The sequence below is a fragment of the Ursus arctos genome, chromosome X (genome assembly GCF_023065955.2).
Source record: "Ursus arctos isolate Adak ecotype North America chromosome X, UrsArc2.0, whole genome shotgun sequence".
NCBI classification, from domain to species: Eukaryota; Metazoa; Chordata; class Mammalia; order Carnivora; family Ursidae; genus Ursus; species Ursus arctos.
In genome coordinates, this window is record NC_079873.1 from 90489232 (window position 1) to 90505513 (window position 16282).

General features: G+C 41.2%; 1 protein-coding gene across 4 annotated transcripts in view; it reads left to right on the forward strand.

Moving 5' to 3' along the window:
* Positions 1-16282, forward strand: part of PLS3 (plastin 3) — a 79532-nt gene that overhangs the window by 17501 nt on the left and 45749 nt on the right. Inside the window, exon 1 of one of the 4 annotated variants that reach the window (XM_044392138.3) lies at positions 9041-9174. The exons of the other annotated variants lie outside the window; for them this stretch is intronic. The gene's annotated coding sequence lies outside the window, so the exon portion shown is untranslated. Of the gene's footprint in view, positions 1-9040; positions 9175-16282 lie in introns of those variants that run through there. 4 annotated transcript variants of the gene reach the window in all.

Here is a 16282-nt window from a genome sequence, read left to right on the forward strand (position 1 = left end):
GGTGACTTTTTGCTAACAATATGATTTTTAGCAAGTGAAGGCCATACAAGCCATTTGCTTTGTGGCGGAATTATAATGAGACTTTTTAGTTGTACCAGCTAACAGCTTGCCAAATAAAATATTGAGCAAGCACCACTGGTCAGTTATAATTTGGTCTCTAAAAACCAGAGCTAGCATAGTGTAATGTTTATGGATTCAACTTCATTCTCAAATAAAATTGATGCATCTCAGCAAAAATATAATTAATAACATTTTTGGGCATCTCCCACATGTCTGAATAGTAAGGGCAGATAACACTTTATGATACCACAGTATTTTTGCGGCCAGTCTTAAGGATAACCCTACATTGTGTTCAGGATTCTGTGTCTGCCTGAATTTAACAAATGACCATTATGTGTGGAAAATAGCGACCATTGTTGTTGAATTGAACTCTCTCTGGAGATGCAAAAAATCTTTTAATTAAGCAAATAAAAATTAATGGCAACACAAACAAAGAAAGTAATCATATAAGAATGGATAGAAGCAGAAAACTTCCTGCAATTGTTGAATGATACCTAGTAAAGGAATCCTAACCTGGGGTAAAGCTGGGGACTGTGTCTTTGCCTAAAAAATTCCAGAAGTATACATACACAAAAATATGGATCTTTAAGCTAGACCTTTAAGCTAGCTGTTCATGGCAAACTCCCAATGAAATGGAATTAATTTGTGTTATGTTTTGAAAATGTATTTAAGTGCTTGCAAGAATTACGTGGAAGGGTTAGATTCACCTAGAGTACTTGGTGGTTCTTAACGTGAATATTGGCAATCTTAAAGACATTTTATTAGACAATGAGGCAACAATATTTCTCTGGGAACATGTCTCCACAGTAATAGTGGAAGTCAGAAAATATTTCACATGCAAATATATCTGAACCCCTTCATGAATGCATTTAACACTTTGAAGTGATGGCAACATCTGGTAACAAGTAGAAACCAGCGTCTTATAAACTATGGCTTCGTGTTACCACTTCATCTGAATTAGTCATTTAAAGGGGTTTTATATGTCTTCCTAAGAACTGACAAGGTTAATCTTGAACTAGGGCAGGCAGGCAGGAAATGCTAAAGCCGCTCTTTCTTTTGAAGGTTTCAGTATTCCTTGTGAGGTCAAAGAGTACTTGTTTTAAAGTTTAGAAAACTAAAAAAAATTAAAAATTAAAAAATATATAAAGTTTAGAAAACTATCAGCAGTGGTGTCTTGACAGCTAAGTGAGATTTTTCTTTCTTTGTGTGGTAAATTTGAGGGAACAGTCAATAAAATTCATAGTTCTTTCTACTTTCCATTCCACTTCTTTCCTCTGAAGGGCCTTTATTTCCTAAAAGCGGAGAATTTTGAGTCCTCCCTTTCATATTTTATTCAGATATGATCATGGATACATGCCACTAGGAAGATGTCACCGTACAGTGTTTTGCCAGATTAGCTCTCAGAAATCGTCTTATTTTGTAGAGTCACCCAATGTGACAAGAGTAGATGCCTTTTATGTGTATATTTATTTGGTTTGCATTACAAGCGCTAAAATTTGTTCTTGGTTATGTAATAAACCACTATAGCAAATGAGTTTAATTCCTTTTGGATGCAATGTCATTATCCTATATTATGTGTGCCAAGCACTGTTCTAGATGCTTGAGATAGATTGGTAAACGCAGCAATCACTGCCTTCCTAGACCTTAGTAAATATTAAATATTGAAGCAGTAGAGCAATTTTAAATCATTTAATGCTCTCAGCTTTTAAAGACTTTCAGTGCATGAGTTTCGAGAACTCTTACACATTTTACCTGAAGTTGGAATAGGGAAAAATTGACAATTTGTTTGGAATCCATGGCAGGAAGCTGGAACCTGATAAGGAAATAATTGATTTTTTGCTTGTCACTTTTATGTTTCATTTATTAATGTTATAATCAGATCCCTTGAGTAACTGAGGAATGTTACTAGTTTAACGTGTGGGTATATTCTTCAGGATGGGCTTAATTAGTGTGGAGGGAGGTGGTGAAAAGGACACAGTAGGCCTGGAAATGAATGCTGACGTATGGCATTTATAAGTGTTGCCTTCAGTCATTGGAAGGATTCTGGAATACTCGGTGTTCTCCATGGAAAATGAATGTATTGCTGTTATTTTTGCCTCTGTGAGTAGTACAAGAGCTGACTCAAAGGATATGACATGATGATTCCTGTCCTGCAGCGAAATAAGATGATGGCTTGTGGTGGAAACATGATGTGGTCATGCCCATATTCGCTCACATCCCTTGTTCGTTTCCTTTTAGAGAGAAACACCAGAGAGACTCGTTTCTTAGCTTCAGTTTCTTTTTTGTATTTTCTTTTCCTGCCCTTTGTCTTTTCTCTTTTCTGAAAATTGCATTGTGGTGACTGGCAACTCAGTTGGCCCAGCGTGTGCTTTGCCATAGTGTACGTACCCCTGAGGACTGTCGTGGCAGAGCCATTATACCCATTTTAGGGAATTCATGACATATATGGACACGGATGCTCTGAGTGAGCCCTTTCGCTGTAAAAGGCATGTTTCATAACCTTTGTATTTCCTGATGCCATCTAGTACGGTACCTTTTACAGAGTGGACGCTCATTCGGTATTTGTCTCAGGGAATGAATGCGAGCCAGGAATTTTATTTTTGCTTGCCAGTGTACTGAATACTCTCTTCTAAGCACATGGAATTTTTTAAGATGTATTTTCATGGAAATTCTCAAACATGCAAAGTAAAATAGAATAGTGAATTCCACCCCCCCACACCTTTAACAATTATCAACATTTGATGTTCTTATTTCATCTTTTCTCTCCTTCCTTTTTATTTGTTGTTTGGGATTTGCTTTAAAATACCCCATATATTGCCCATCAGTACTACGGCACATCTAGTTTTAATTAATTTTATTTGTTTGTTTGTTTAAAGATTTGTTTGAGACAGAGTGCACGTGTGAGTGGGGGGAGGGGCAGAGGGAAAGGGAGAGGCAGACTCCCTGCTGAGCGTGGAGCCCTTGCGACTTGCACCTCCATCCCAACCCATAAGATCACAACCTGAGCCTAAACCAAGAATTGGAAGCTTCACTGACTGAGCCACCCAGGCGCCCCACAGCACACCTGATTTTTAATATTTTATATTTTTATTTTTATTAAAGTAACCTCTAGGCCCAATGTGGGGCTTGAACTCACGACTTCAAAATCAAGAGTCACATGCTCCACTGACTGAGCCAGGCAGGCGCCCCTAATTTTTAATATTTTAAAATAGTAATATTTTTTGCATTTCACACAAGACTTTAACTTTCAAACCCTTTCTTTCTGTTTTAGTTTACATCAGAGAAACACTATTTATCAGAAGAAAAGTCTGATTTGCCACCCTGGGTATTTTGAAACATTCTTAATCTTTTTAAAAGATAAATTAAAAGTTTCTCAACTACACTATCATGATAAATTCAAGTCTTACAGACATGTACCTGATTCTGTAAAATGTGCCTTGGAATGGATAAGCTGTATAATGGTCCCCTCAGAACTGGTACCAATGCATTAATTTTTCTTTTCATAATGCAACAGCCACAGAACTCACATGAAAACCTATCCATGTAATTCTGGTAATTATATTCTCAGTTTTGAAATTTCTTGTCAAAACCTATACACTTGGGGCGCCTGGGTGGCACAGTCAGTTGAGCGTCCGACTCTTGGTTTCGGCTCAGGATGTGATCGCCGGGTTGCAAGATTGAGCCCCGTGTCAGGCTCCATACACAGTGCAGAGTCTTCTTCAGATTCTCTCTCCCTCTCCCTCTGCCCCTCCTGGTCCTGATCTCTCTCTCTAAAATAAATAAATAAATCTTAAAAAATAAACTCTACACACTTTATGTGTTTTGTCTCTCAAATTCGATGACTCCATGATAAATGTTACGAAATAAAGCACCACTTCTCAAAAAACAGTGTTGGCCTAGGGGCCCTTGGGGATCAAAATTACTTGCATACTGACACTAAGATGTTACCCGCTTTTTCATCTGTTTTGACATTTGCACGGGTGGTGCCAAAGCAATGGTGGTAAAACTGCTGGTGCCTTAGCGAGACGCAAGGCAGCGGCACCGCCCTCTCTTAGTAGTCCTTGTATTCAAACGCATCCCCTACACTTAAAGACCTACAACGTGGGTTTCATTTAAGAATATCCTTAATTGGGGCGCCTGGGTGGCTCAGTCGTTAAGCGTCTGCCTCAGTCGTTAAGCGTCTGCCTTAGGCTCAGGGCGTGATCCCAGCGTTCTGGGATCGAGCCCCACATCAGGCTCCTCTGCTAGGAGCCTGCTTCTTCCTCTCTCACTCCCCCTGCTTGTGTTCCCTCTCTCGCTGGCTGTCTCTGTCAAATAAATAAAATCTTTAACAAAAAAAAAAATCCTTAATGAAGCAGGAAAAATTAATTTTATTAACTCCGAATTCTTGGGCATACATCTTTTTAATATTCTGTGTGATGAAATGGGAAGCATACATAAAGCTTTTCCGCTGCATATAGATGTACACTGGGCGTCCTGAGAAGAGTACGTGTGCAGTTGTTTGAGTTGCAAGCTAAATTTGCTGCATCTTTTCAAAATAGGAAACTGGTTTTACCTGAAAGATTGAATGACCCGTTAACTGATTATTCAGACCTGAGTATGTGGCAGATATTTTATCAAAAATGAACCAAGTGAGGGGCACCTTACTGGCTCAGTCGGGAGAGCATGCGATCCTTGGTCTCAGGGTCGTGAGTTCAAACCCACATTTGGGTATAGAGATTACTTAAAAACTTTTTAAAATGAACCAAGTGTGCCTCTTACTACAGGGCAAACAACTGAGAGTATTTGTTGCCAAGGATAAAATTAGAGCTTTCAAGCAAAAATTCAAAATTTTGAAAACTTGAATCAGCCATCGAGTATCGATACTTAGATTTTTCTGAGATCAGTGGTGTTTTTAATGAAAGTGATTTGTTAGATATTGTAAAATGAAGTGGAACAACGTTTGGAAGATCTGCGTTAGTCAAACAATATTGTTCCAAATGACCCATGCGTAATGTTAAAATAGCAAGCATGGGTAAAAGGCCCATTTAATGTGCAAAGTTGGATTTTAATGTAACAGAGTAGGAAAAATTCATCTGTATGGTATCAAATTCCACATTGCAACTAACATTTAAGAAACTACCACTTCTCAAGTTTTGGTGTAGCATTATAAAGAAGAATATCCATAATTATCTGAAAGGGCTCTTAAAATACTTCTTTCAGCAATGTATCTGTGCGAGGCCATATTTTCTGGATACACTTGAACCTAAAACAACATTGAGTGTAGGGGGCAGATATGAAAATGCACTCATCTTTGTATTAAGTTAAATGATAAAGCAGTTTGAAAAATGTAAACAATATACTTTCCACTCATTTGGGGGAGGGGAATCTAGTGATTTTCATTAAAGATGTTACTTATGTTAACATATAATGGTTTATTGTTACTTTATACCTTGAAATTTTCCCAGTTGTAGTTTTTAATATGATAAATGCATTGATAGATTTAACCCTCATATCAAAAAGCTCTTTGGGGTCCTCAGGTCTGAGGCCAAAAATTTCGGAATCGTTGAGTGTTTGTTGTTTCTGGTCCTTTTCTTTTTCCTCTCCTGTTTCCTTTTCTTTCCTCTTTCCTTATTTTTTTTGAACGAGACCCTCAGGATAGAAAGGTGTATAGCATCTGAGTTGTTTCTTTGTATGGTTTTACTAGCTATGAACAGAACACTTTTTCCCCCCAGTATTACTGAGATGTAATTGGCATTAACATTGCATTAATTTCAGGGGTACCGCATAATGATTCGATATATGTATATATTGTGAAATGATCACCGCAAAAAGGCTAGTTAACGTCCAACACCTCACATAGAGATTTTCTTATGATGAGAACTTTTAGGATTTACTCTCAGCAAACTTCAAATATACAGTTCAGTATTGTTAACTGTAGTCACAACAGACGTCTTTTCAATCGGTTCCTTGCCCTGGCTGTAGTTCAGCTGTTTTTGGAGGACGCAAATGCTTAAAACTACCTTCTATTTATTTCAACCTTTTGTTTTAGTGCATTAGGACAAAGTTTATAATTTAATATGGAATAAGACATCCTATTTTAAGATTTTGGTTACTTTGTTACACAAATACAGAGCTAATAAATCCTTACTGTTGAGGAGACATCCCTTGGAATACTGAAATAATTAAGATGTATTTGTGGCTTATTTCTGCCTCAAATATGAAAAGAATGATAACATAAACCAGACACGCTTGATTGTTCAAGCGGACACATCCATGCCGTAGGAAGTGTGTGCACCTACTGCTACTCCTAGTATGAATTTCCTAAACTTTCCAAGGTGTGCAGATGGGTAAAATCCTGTTTCATTAGAGGACAATAGGTCAGTGTTACTGAGGTGTGTCTAACCGCAGCGGGAGGGGCCGCCAGTGTATATGTCACACGTGGAAAGAATATACTCGGTGCTGGGTGCGGTGGAGAGCATGACGTTTGAATGAGAGTTACCCTGATACGTCTGTGAAACTCTCAGGCAACTTCGGGTGTGCCTCTTTCCTTCCCTTCCACCCTTAGGGTGTGTGTGTGTGTGTGTGTGTGTGTCCGTCCAGAGGTGCCCGTGTGTGAACTTTTCACTCTGCGGATTTGGTTGTACCGTCTGAGCGCGCGTCATGATGAATTGGGAATGCAGCGTCAAAGTGGTTTTCACTCTGTGGCCTGCTTAGAAAAAAACGTGAAATGTCTTCCCCACCTCCTGCCACCATTTTCGGTTCCCACACCAACTTTCACTACCCACAGTGAAAAGAGGGATTCTGTTGCCACACAAGAGTCACACACAGGCACACCACCAACACGCCCCGCCCCACCCCTGCACACCCACACATACCTCAGATGATGAGGCACTGAGGTTACAAAATGGGCCGCAGACTAAAAAACTGGTTCAACTACTGATGCGATAGAACAGTCTCTGAGAAAATGGCCGCGTACTGCCTAAGGAGAAGATGTGCCTTTTTGAAGGGAGTATCCATCCATCCCTGAACCTTCACAACCTCGCGAGGTTTTGCAGTTTACCTGAGTTCTGGATGTTGTAAAGGGACTTGAACACCAGAGACTGGGTGTTGACGGGATTTGCCTGTGGTCACAGATTAGCCTTAGAGTTCACACGGCTAGAAAGGAGGCGCGCTCCCTCGGGGTGGCCACGGAAGAGCAGGTGGAGGGCGGCTGATTCCACGTAGCCTGATTATTGTCGAGGGCCACGGACCCATCTAAGGGGCCGCAGGTGACAAGCCGGGCGCGGCAAAGGTAAGGCTGGGAAAACCTAGCTCCAGGTGTTTGAGGGGTACCTCCTCGTGTTCCCGGGCAGGCCGCAGGTGGAAAGTGCTGTGCTTTACTTTTACAAATGGAGAAATCGAGACTCCGGAACATGGAAGGGGCTTCACGTAGTGAGTCAGCCACGGAGACAGATGGAAAAACACATCCTCCGGCTCCTGTCTGTGTTCCTTCTGTTCCGGATTTGTTGCCTTTTGATATTTCATGCAGCTTTTGTGATTGATGAAATAAAGTGCTTCCATTAAGGAGACAAAATGCAGTCCAGGGTCTGCTAATGGTGCTTAGTGATGAGGGCAGGAGAACACTCTGCAGCGTTCTGCAGTCGGTCGGAGTTGCCTCCTTATTTTGAGAATTCAGTGTGTTGTCAGAAAATGCTTTGGTTTGCTTTCGATTATTTATAAAGGACTAGAGTGTCTCAGATCTCACTTTCATTCACGTTAGGTGGATAGGGCAGATGGTACTACGCATGTTATAGCCCAGAAAGATTATAACAACGTCTGCCACTCAGCACCTTGCTGGAGCCAGACGCTCTTGCGTACTGTCTTCTCCTTTAATCATTGTAGTAACCCTTGAGAAGTGTGTGGAATTAGCTCGATCTCTAGAGATATGGACCTAGGGCCCAGAGAAGGTAAGTAGTTGCTTGAGGTCACACAGAATTCAAGTCTGGCCGACTCCTCAGACCCTGACACTCGCACTGTGCTCCATATCCTTTCCAATGATCGGCTTGCCCCATGTCAGTATTGGAAATGGTCTCTTGACCCTGGAACAGTACCCCTATGGATTTCCTGTTCTCTCCCCTAAAAGGTACTCACAGAGAACCAGTTGCTTAATTTAGCAATTGACCGACTGGAATTGCTCGATGGGTTTAAAAGCAGATTTCAATAGGAAGACTACCGGTTATCACATACTTAATGCCTACCATGTGCCAGGATATGATCCCAATTTCGAACGCATGCTAAATCACTTAGGCATCCCAAAAACGTACACAATAGTGACTATTACCCGAAGTCATTACTATTATCATCCCTGGCTGAGAAAACAGAGGCCCAGGACCTTAAGCAACACAGCTCTTAACTACTCTGTGGTACTGCCCCTGAATAGAAAATCATTCAGTTCAGCCAAGTATTGGCTTACTTCCTATGTGCCGTGCCTGTAGAAAATACAATTCCCACACTCAGTAGCTGACCTTTTCAAAAGAACACAAGACCTAGGTCCTCGGCTATCAATGCTACAACACCTAGCATATGGAGCATAACTGCTGTATGAAGGCATGAAGAGGGATAGATTGAAATGAGCAACAGAGAACGCTAGTAGTCTGAGACTGTTCCTTTGCCTAAGTCATGTACTTTCCTATGGACGAGTGACTTGGGCACTGGGGAGAAGCTGGTTCCATGTGTTCTAAAATAAGCAGGTTACTTGGCTAATGTTCAGGCTCTAAATAGGTATGTGGGTTGTAGCTATTTGACCTGAACCAACTTTTTAAATTCCCTTGTGTTCTTGTAGGATTTCGGCGGAACTGAAATTTAAAAAAAAATTAAAAATAAAAAATTAACTTTTCACTACATCTCATGAAGTTAGATTTTATTAATATTTGGCAGAATACCACGAGGCTGTCAGGAAGGGGATTCGTAAGCACTGTATCATTCCTTTGTCAGGGTGTTCTCTTTTTCTAGCAGGAAGTGTTATGACTTGCTCTCCAAAGTTGCAATTGTAAGAAGAATGTTGGGTTTCCAGATTGGCTTTCTGGGCGTGGGAGGTTCCTTCTATTAGTGCTGCGAGAGAGAAAGAAACAGGTTTGCTCTCGTCGCAGAAGGGTAACTATTTTAATACTATTTTGTTAGGCTCTAACTTCTCAATGACTGAATATTTAAGCAGAAATGTATTTAAAAAGCTTGAGATTCTTACTATGTGTTTGCGCAGTTAAGCATTTGGAGATGCATTCTAAACCTTACTTATTCAAGGAGAACCAAGTATAAGAGAAAATTTTTGAAGTTTTAGAATCTAAAATTTGTCTTTATATTCTGCCTTTACATTATTTGGGGGAATATTCTAGGAACTTTGTACTTTCTAAAAATTAGTTTTGAAGTCTTAATTATATACCTGTATCTATCATGTTAGGGGCTCAGAGGTTTAAGTGACAGAAACTATTACTTTATATCTTGGGGGAGGGGGAGTGGAATTTCAAATGCCTTTGATGCCTTTGATCCATAAATGGTTTTTCAATACTCTGTGGAAAAAGATGAGGCAGCTGTCATGACAGAATAGGTTACAATTAGACCAGTATTCTGCTCTTATGAAATGACTTGTGACAAACGTTGTATTACTATTTATTTATATTTTACAAGGTACATGAAAATCACTGGTGATGAAATTTGGGTGCTGTTATTGTAACGTGGTAGTGATGGTGATTTCCGGTGCTCACAAACTCGTCAGGGATTTCCATCCATTGGTGATCCATATACGTTTGATTTCTCCTTGTTTCAACAGAGCTAGATATCCAGACTCTGCGTGTATGCAGTCAGAAGTGTTTTCTCAATTAACAAGTACTATATTTGAGAACATATAAGCAGGGTATGTAACATTGCGGGAGGCACTTTCAGTGACTCACAGATAAGCTTTCAGCTTAGCTCAAAGTCTAAGCTAAAATTCTATCTTGAGTGATTTCTGAGTTGTGCATCCTAACACTTTGTTTGGAATGGAAGCACGTTAACTAGTCTGATCTTGCCTTGCGATGTGTGTGTATATGTGTATATGTGTGTGTGTATAGTACACACAGACACACACAGACACAGGCACACACACCTGAAGGCTGCCCTTGACTTCCATGTTAATTTTCATAGGAAAGGACAATGACATCCCCCTCCGCTGTGAACGTTAATTAATTTCTTTAGCAGCAAATGTATTTTTTCATGAATTATTCAGATATTTGGGGAAAGTATCAGTGTTTACTTAGGAAATATAGACAGGCTTAGACCTTTATAAAAGAGAGTGTGCTGTTTCAATCCAAGGAGTTAATACAAGCTTGGCTTTTGGTGGGAGAAGGAGAGGTGTCACTTTGTTGTTTTATCTTTGGCTTTGATAGAGTATTCCTCACAGGGAAAGGGGCTTTTAGAATATGGTTACGATGTATGTGAAATATCTGTAAAAATTCTTGACTGGTAAGAATGCAAAGCATATCTTCAATCTGACTGAATTGAATTGAATGTTTCTATTAATGGAAAAGTTACTAACTTATTTTTAAATAGCCTTTACTTTAAGGTCTTCTCTCTCTCTCTTTTTTTTATTAAGTACAAAAAGAAGAAAGAAATGCTTACTTTAAATGGAAGTATTTGATATTCCTCCAGGAAATGACACAGAATTGGGCACCCTTTGGGGTTTAAGTGACTCATAGATATTGGTACTTGAAAAAAAGATCAATTAGAATCTAGCTTATGCCGGCTTCGAGAATAGAATAGAGGCATTTCCAGAAAATGAACTCATTTCTTAGGAGAGCTATGTAGGGCAAAATCATGCGATGTCTGGATTTGCCTTAAAATAATTGAGGAGGAAAAGTGACAGAAAAGGAAGACGAGATGAAGCAGGTGTCAGGGAAATCCTGATCCATGTACCATCTGGGTGGTGGGTTTATGAGTGTTTATTGTACTAGTTTCTCTTTTGTGTTTATTGGAAATTTTCATAATAGAACATTTAAGTGTAGCTAAATTTAGTTTGGGGCAATTTACATTTATTTCCAAATGTTACTTTTACCTATACGTTGTGAGTTTGTCAAAACACGATTTGTGCCTGATGTGTATTATTGGAAAGGTGAAATGTGCTACTTGATTGTCAAAATTGTCACAAGTAAAAACTGTTTCTGGAAAAAAAAAACGCCTTTCTGTTTGACTTTCAGCTACATTCAAAGGACAGGCTGCAAACATCTCGAGTAGTTTTGTAGTATCTTGAAGCATTAAACAAGAGTAGATAGCTAACACGCTAATAGGCCAATTGCATGTGAAGAATGTGGGAACATTATTTTGTCGTGACTGTTTTGTTCACAGCTTTCTCTAATAGAATATGCATTTTTAAAACCACAGGAGACAACTGTTTAGCCTGCCTTGTGTTTAAGGATGTTAACTTTCCCTACTTGCCTCCATCAGAGTTTATTTATTCAACACGCATTTAGTAAGTGTTTCTTGTGAGCCAAGAGACAAAGTCAAATAAGATACCAGCCCTGCTTTCAAGGAGCTCCCAGACTGGTGGAAGAAATAGAGAAGTAGGTGGTCATCCCGCAATGAAAGGGGGTGGGGCTACAGGAATTGGGAAAGGTGAGTTAGTGGTTAGCAACTAGGACTCTGGTGCATCTCCTTTAAAACAGTGCAAACAAGGGGCGCCTGGGTGGCTCAGTCGGTTGGGTGGCTCAGTCAGTTGCGTTGGGCGGCTGCCTTCGGCTCAGGTTATGATCCCGGGGTCCTGGGATCGAGCCCTCCTGCTCAGCGGGGAGTCTGCTTCTCCCTCTTCCTCTCCCCCTCCCCCTGCTTGTGCTCTCTCTCTTTCTCAAAATAAATAGAATCTTTATAAACCATGCAAACAAGAGAATTTGAGATGGGTTAATTATTTGTAGCTACTAGAGAAGTCGGAAGAGGGCTAACGTAGCTTAGTTTAATTAACTCTATGCAATTGCCATGAATGCCTTCCCAAGTAACAGCCCTCTCTGCTACCCTGCAAGTCTTAATAAAGCCTCTATACTTTTCTCCTGTGTCTCAAGGGCTGTCGGAGCAGCATACCTGCAGGAGACAGCAATCTCCTCCTCACATTAAGTAGTAAGCGAATGTTTAAGTCTCCGTAAACATTCAAGGATTCATCCAAGGCAAAGTTGCAGTTGTAGATTACGTGGGATGGGATAAAGGGTAGAGTTAGCCTTCAGTCGCTGATGAGCCTTCCAAAGTTCATTTCTCCATCGATCTAGAGTTTGAAACCTATTTTGTCATGGACGTAGTAGGTAAGGTTTTTCAGGTCACCCCACAAATGTCCCTGAAACGATACACTGTGTTACCTGAAGTAATATACTTTTGTGTTCATGTTGTTTTAATCCAAATGAATTATAGAAGCATAGTTGCTAAATATAGCCAGATTTATGTTCCATCAGCCAGTTGCTTTACTCTCAAGTCCTCAGTACTGTTAACCTAACGGCATATACAGCAGTGGCTCATGGGAAGATGCTGTCAGTTTTATTTGGGGTAATCTAGCCGTGTCCTCTGTTCAGTTTTACCAGTTCGTGGCTGAAGTGTCAGGTAGAATTAGCAGAAGATCTAGGCCCGAGAGACAACCTCACTGAATAAAGTATGCCGTACATGTTGAATATTGCTTGCGGAGAACTTTGCTCTCCACATCGGCTATCCGAAGCAATTTGTAATAATGTTGAGGTGATGGAACAATTGACAGTAAAATCCGTCACCACCTCTTTCTGCTCTAACCTTTCCTAAAACTCTCAGGACTGGGAACTTGTGACACAGGAGGGCATTTAGAGTTCGACTCACTTGTTTTGACTTTCAGAGCAACAAATCATTAAGTTCAGAAAGATGCCCATAACCTCTTAAGCTCTCACAATTACTCCTGTACCAAGATTCCATTGAAAATGTTTTAAAGGATTTTATTTATTTATTTGAGAGAAAAAGAGTGGGAGTGAGGGGGAGAGAGAGAGAATGAGCCGGGGGGGGGGGAGCCAGAGAGAGAAGCAGACTCCCCAGTGAGCAGGGAGCCTAATGCGGGTCTTGATCCCAGGACCCCAGGATCATGACTTGAGCTGAAGGCAGTTGCTTCACTGACTGAGCCACCTAGGCACCCCTCCATTGAAATTTTCTAAAAGGAAGAGCACAAAAACTCCAAACTGCCTGCCCCTTAAGGAAAGTCAGCTGTTGAGTTTAAGAACTAATCACACACACACACACACACAAACCAACTATGGGTGCCATAGTGATGGCTTACGTATGAAAATAATTCTTAAAATAAAAAGTAAATCACATAATACTTGAGTGTTTGGTTATGTTTATACTAAGTTATTAGCACTGATACGGAGGGAGTGGTTATTCACAGTACTTAGCATTTAAGAGGCTGAAATGAAGTCATGTTAAATCCCGTGAAGGGAGAAGGGAAGCATTGGTGTCCTTACCTTTTAAAAGTACTGCCTGTTTTATTGTCGATACCCGTTTAACATGAACGTTTTGAAGAAAGAACTTCGAGAATTCCATAGTAGCCTTTACTGAACCTGTTTCCTGTATTCTGTATGTTTTCCACAATCCACAGTTTTAGTGATTTCAATTCAAGGATTAAGTGACCCCCTTAGCCTTTAAGTAACGAAAACAAGTTAGTATTAGCTAGGGGAGTCACTGTCTACGTTTTCTGGTACCTGCGTATTTCTCAGTACCATGGTCACATGTGTCAGGAGCCTTTCAAGGATGTGGCGTCGGCTCTAATAGGCATGAGCCTTCTTTCCAGAAAGCAGCGTGTAGCCTCTTTGTTTTTGCTTTTACGGTAAGAGTAGTTCATTACCTTCACTCACACACACTCCTTTAATTTGACGTTTGCTGCGCACCTTTGTGTCTTGGGCAAAATCGCGTAACTACCCTAGGCTCTTGTTTCAGTAGTCACTGGATATTGGGCGTGCTGGAAATTATCACTCAAACCTTCAAAACTTTGCAGCCAGATGGAATATTGTTTTGAGCCATGCCTCTACCCAGGACCCCACAGTGGATTATTATGGTGGGGAGTATAGGAGAGGAAGATGGAGTTTCGACTCTGTTCTTGAAATGAGACCAGCAGACGGTCCTCACACCCACTTACATAACTAGAGGAGGAAGGCTATAATGAAATTGCCAGATTGTGTGAACAGGATTCTAAAGCCTGCGGGATTTGAAGAGGAAGGGCAGCAGGGGCGGAGTCATTGGGAAACGTGCTTTGGGGGAGAGGGTGAGGCTACTGCTGAACCTCGAAGGGTGACTAGGATTTGGATAGGGAGAGAAGAAGAATTAGGAGGAAGGCATGTCAGTGTGAGAGGTGGGTACCGGAGAGGGAGTCCATAGTGGGAGAGAGGGAAAGAGGAAGAGGGACAGGATAAAACAAAAGGTACTGATATTAGAGTTAACAGGACATGCTCAGGAGAATAGTTGTGACCAAACAGCGAATTGCGAGTATTGTTGAAATGTAAAACTGTTAGATGTGTCCAATAGGACCGCTCTAGAGCACCTGAATCTCAGGCCAGGGTTAGACAAACTGTTTTAGGCATAAGCAATGATAATTTCCTAAAAGGGGACAGACATGATCAAAATGGTTGTGGGCACTTGCTCTGGTCCATTTTCTCATTCAGAAGATATGTATTGAAACTGCTTTGTCGGGGCGCCCTGGTGGTTCAGTCAGAGTCTGACTCTTGATTTCGGTTCAGGTCATGATCTCAGGGCTGTGATATCAAGCCCCGCATCCGGCTCCGCACTGGGCATGGAGCCTACTTGAGATTCTCTCTCTCCTTTTCCCTGTGCCCCTACCCGCCCCCCCACTTGCACACACTCTGTCTCTCTCTCTCTAAAAAAGAGACAGAAAGAAAATGCACTGTGTTTGTGCATTATTCTAAGGGCTGTGGTGAATACAGAGATAAGTAAGCTGTACCTCCACTCTAATAAGGTTATAGTCTTGTTGGGGAAATAAATTGATTCACTAAGCTCTGCTGTTCAGGAGGCTACGATGGCAAATGGTTGAGAATACTGACTTCAGTGGTAGGCAGACCTGGGTCTGAGACCTGGCTCTACCTCTCAAGAGCTCTGTGACGTTGGGAAAGGCACTCAACCTCTCTGAGCTCATTTGCTGTTCTGTAAAATGGGAATAACAGTATCACCCGGTTTATAGATTGTTTTTGTGAGACGTAACTTACATAATGTATATAAAGCATTTAGCAGAAGGCACCTACATAATAAGTGCTCCGTAAATGTCAGCTGTAATGTAAACTTACAATGACAGGTTATTATGTTATCTTAATTATTATTATTACCTACTCTGTAGGCACTGTGATCAGGGCTGGGAATATGAAGATGAATGGGATATGGCCCCTTCCATCAAAGAGTTTTGTTATGAATGCTGTCCTTGTGGTGACTGTATTTTCCCACTCAGACACTGGTACCTAGGCTCCAACGGTAAAACAAGATATTTAAAATCGGGGCTGTCTGAAAGAATCCGGCGCTGGCTGTCATAGAAGAAGACACAGCCAGTCCTGGGCAGAGAGGATTGTTATCTCAGGTGGGTTCTAGCCGAAGAGACTTGCTCAAAGATGCTTTTGAAGAGCCGTTAGGAGATGGGTGGAGAGCATTCCACTGGAGAGAAGCACAAAGGAGAAGGAACGGGGTAGGAAACGGTGGCCGGCTTGGGAAATGGAATCTTTCTAGAGTGTGGGTCAAGGATGCCACGCATGTGATGGGAAGTGACATTGGAGAGAGAGGTATCAATACTGAACCGGGTATGGCCTTGAATGTTGTGCACGAAAGGTGGGACTTTGTTTTTTGTAGAATCAATCGTAGATCTTCTCTCCAGGGAGCTGGCAGTGTGAAGATTACATTGGAGGGACACAAGACTGGAGATAGACCAACGAAAAGGCTTTTGGAGTAGGTCAGACATGAGGTGATCCAGGGGTACGATGGAAGAATCCAGACTGCTTATTTACTTTGCCCTCCCTCCCTTTGTTTCTTGTGGCCAAACTTCAGCCTCAAATTTGTAAACCTGGAGACAGAGCACAGTGGGGAATTGGAAAGGGAAAGCTGATTTGGCAGGGGAGATAGTTGAAAATGGGACCTAATGCAGCTGGGAGTTCAGTGTAGACACTTAGACTTTCCTGGCTGGAGTCCTCCTCACTCAGCTTCCTTCTCCCTTGGCCAGAAGGTCAAGTCCAGATTTTGAGTGGAG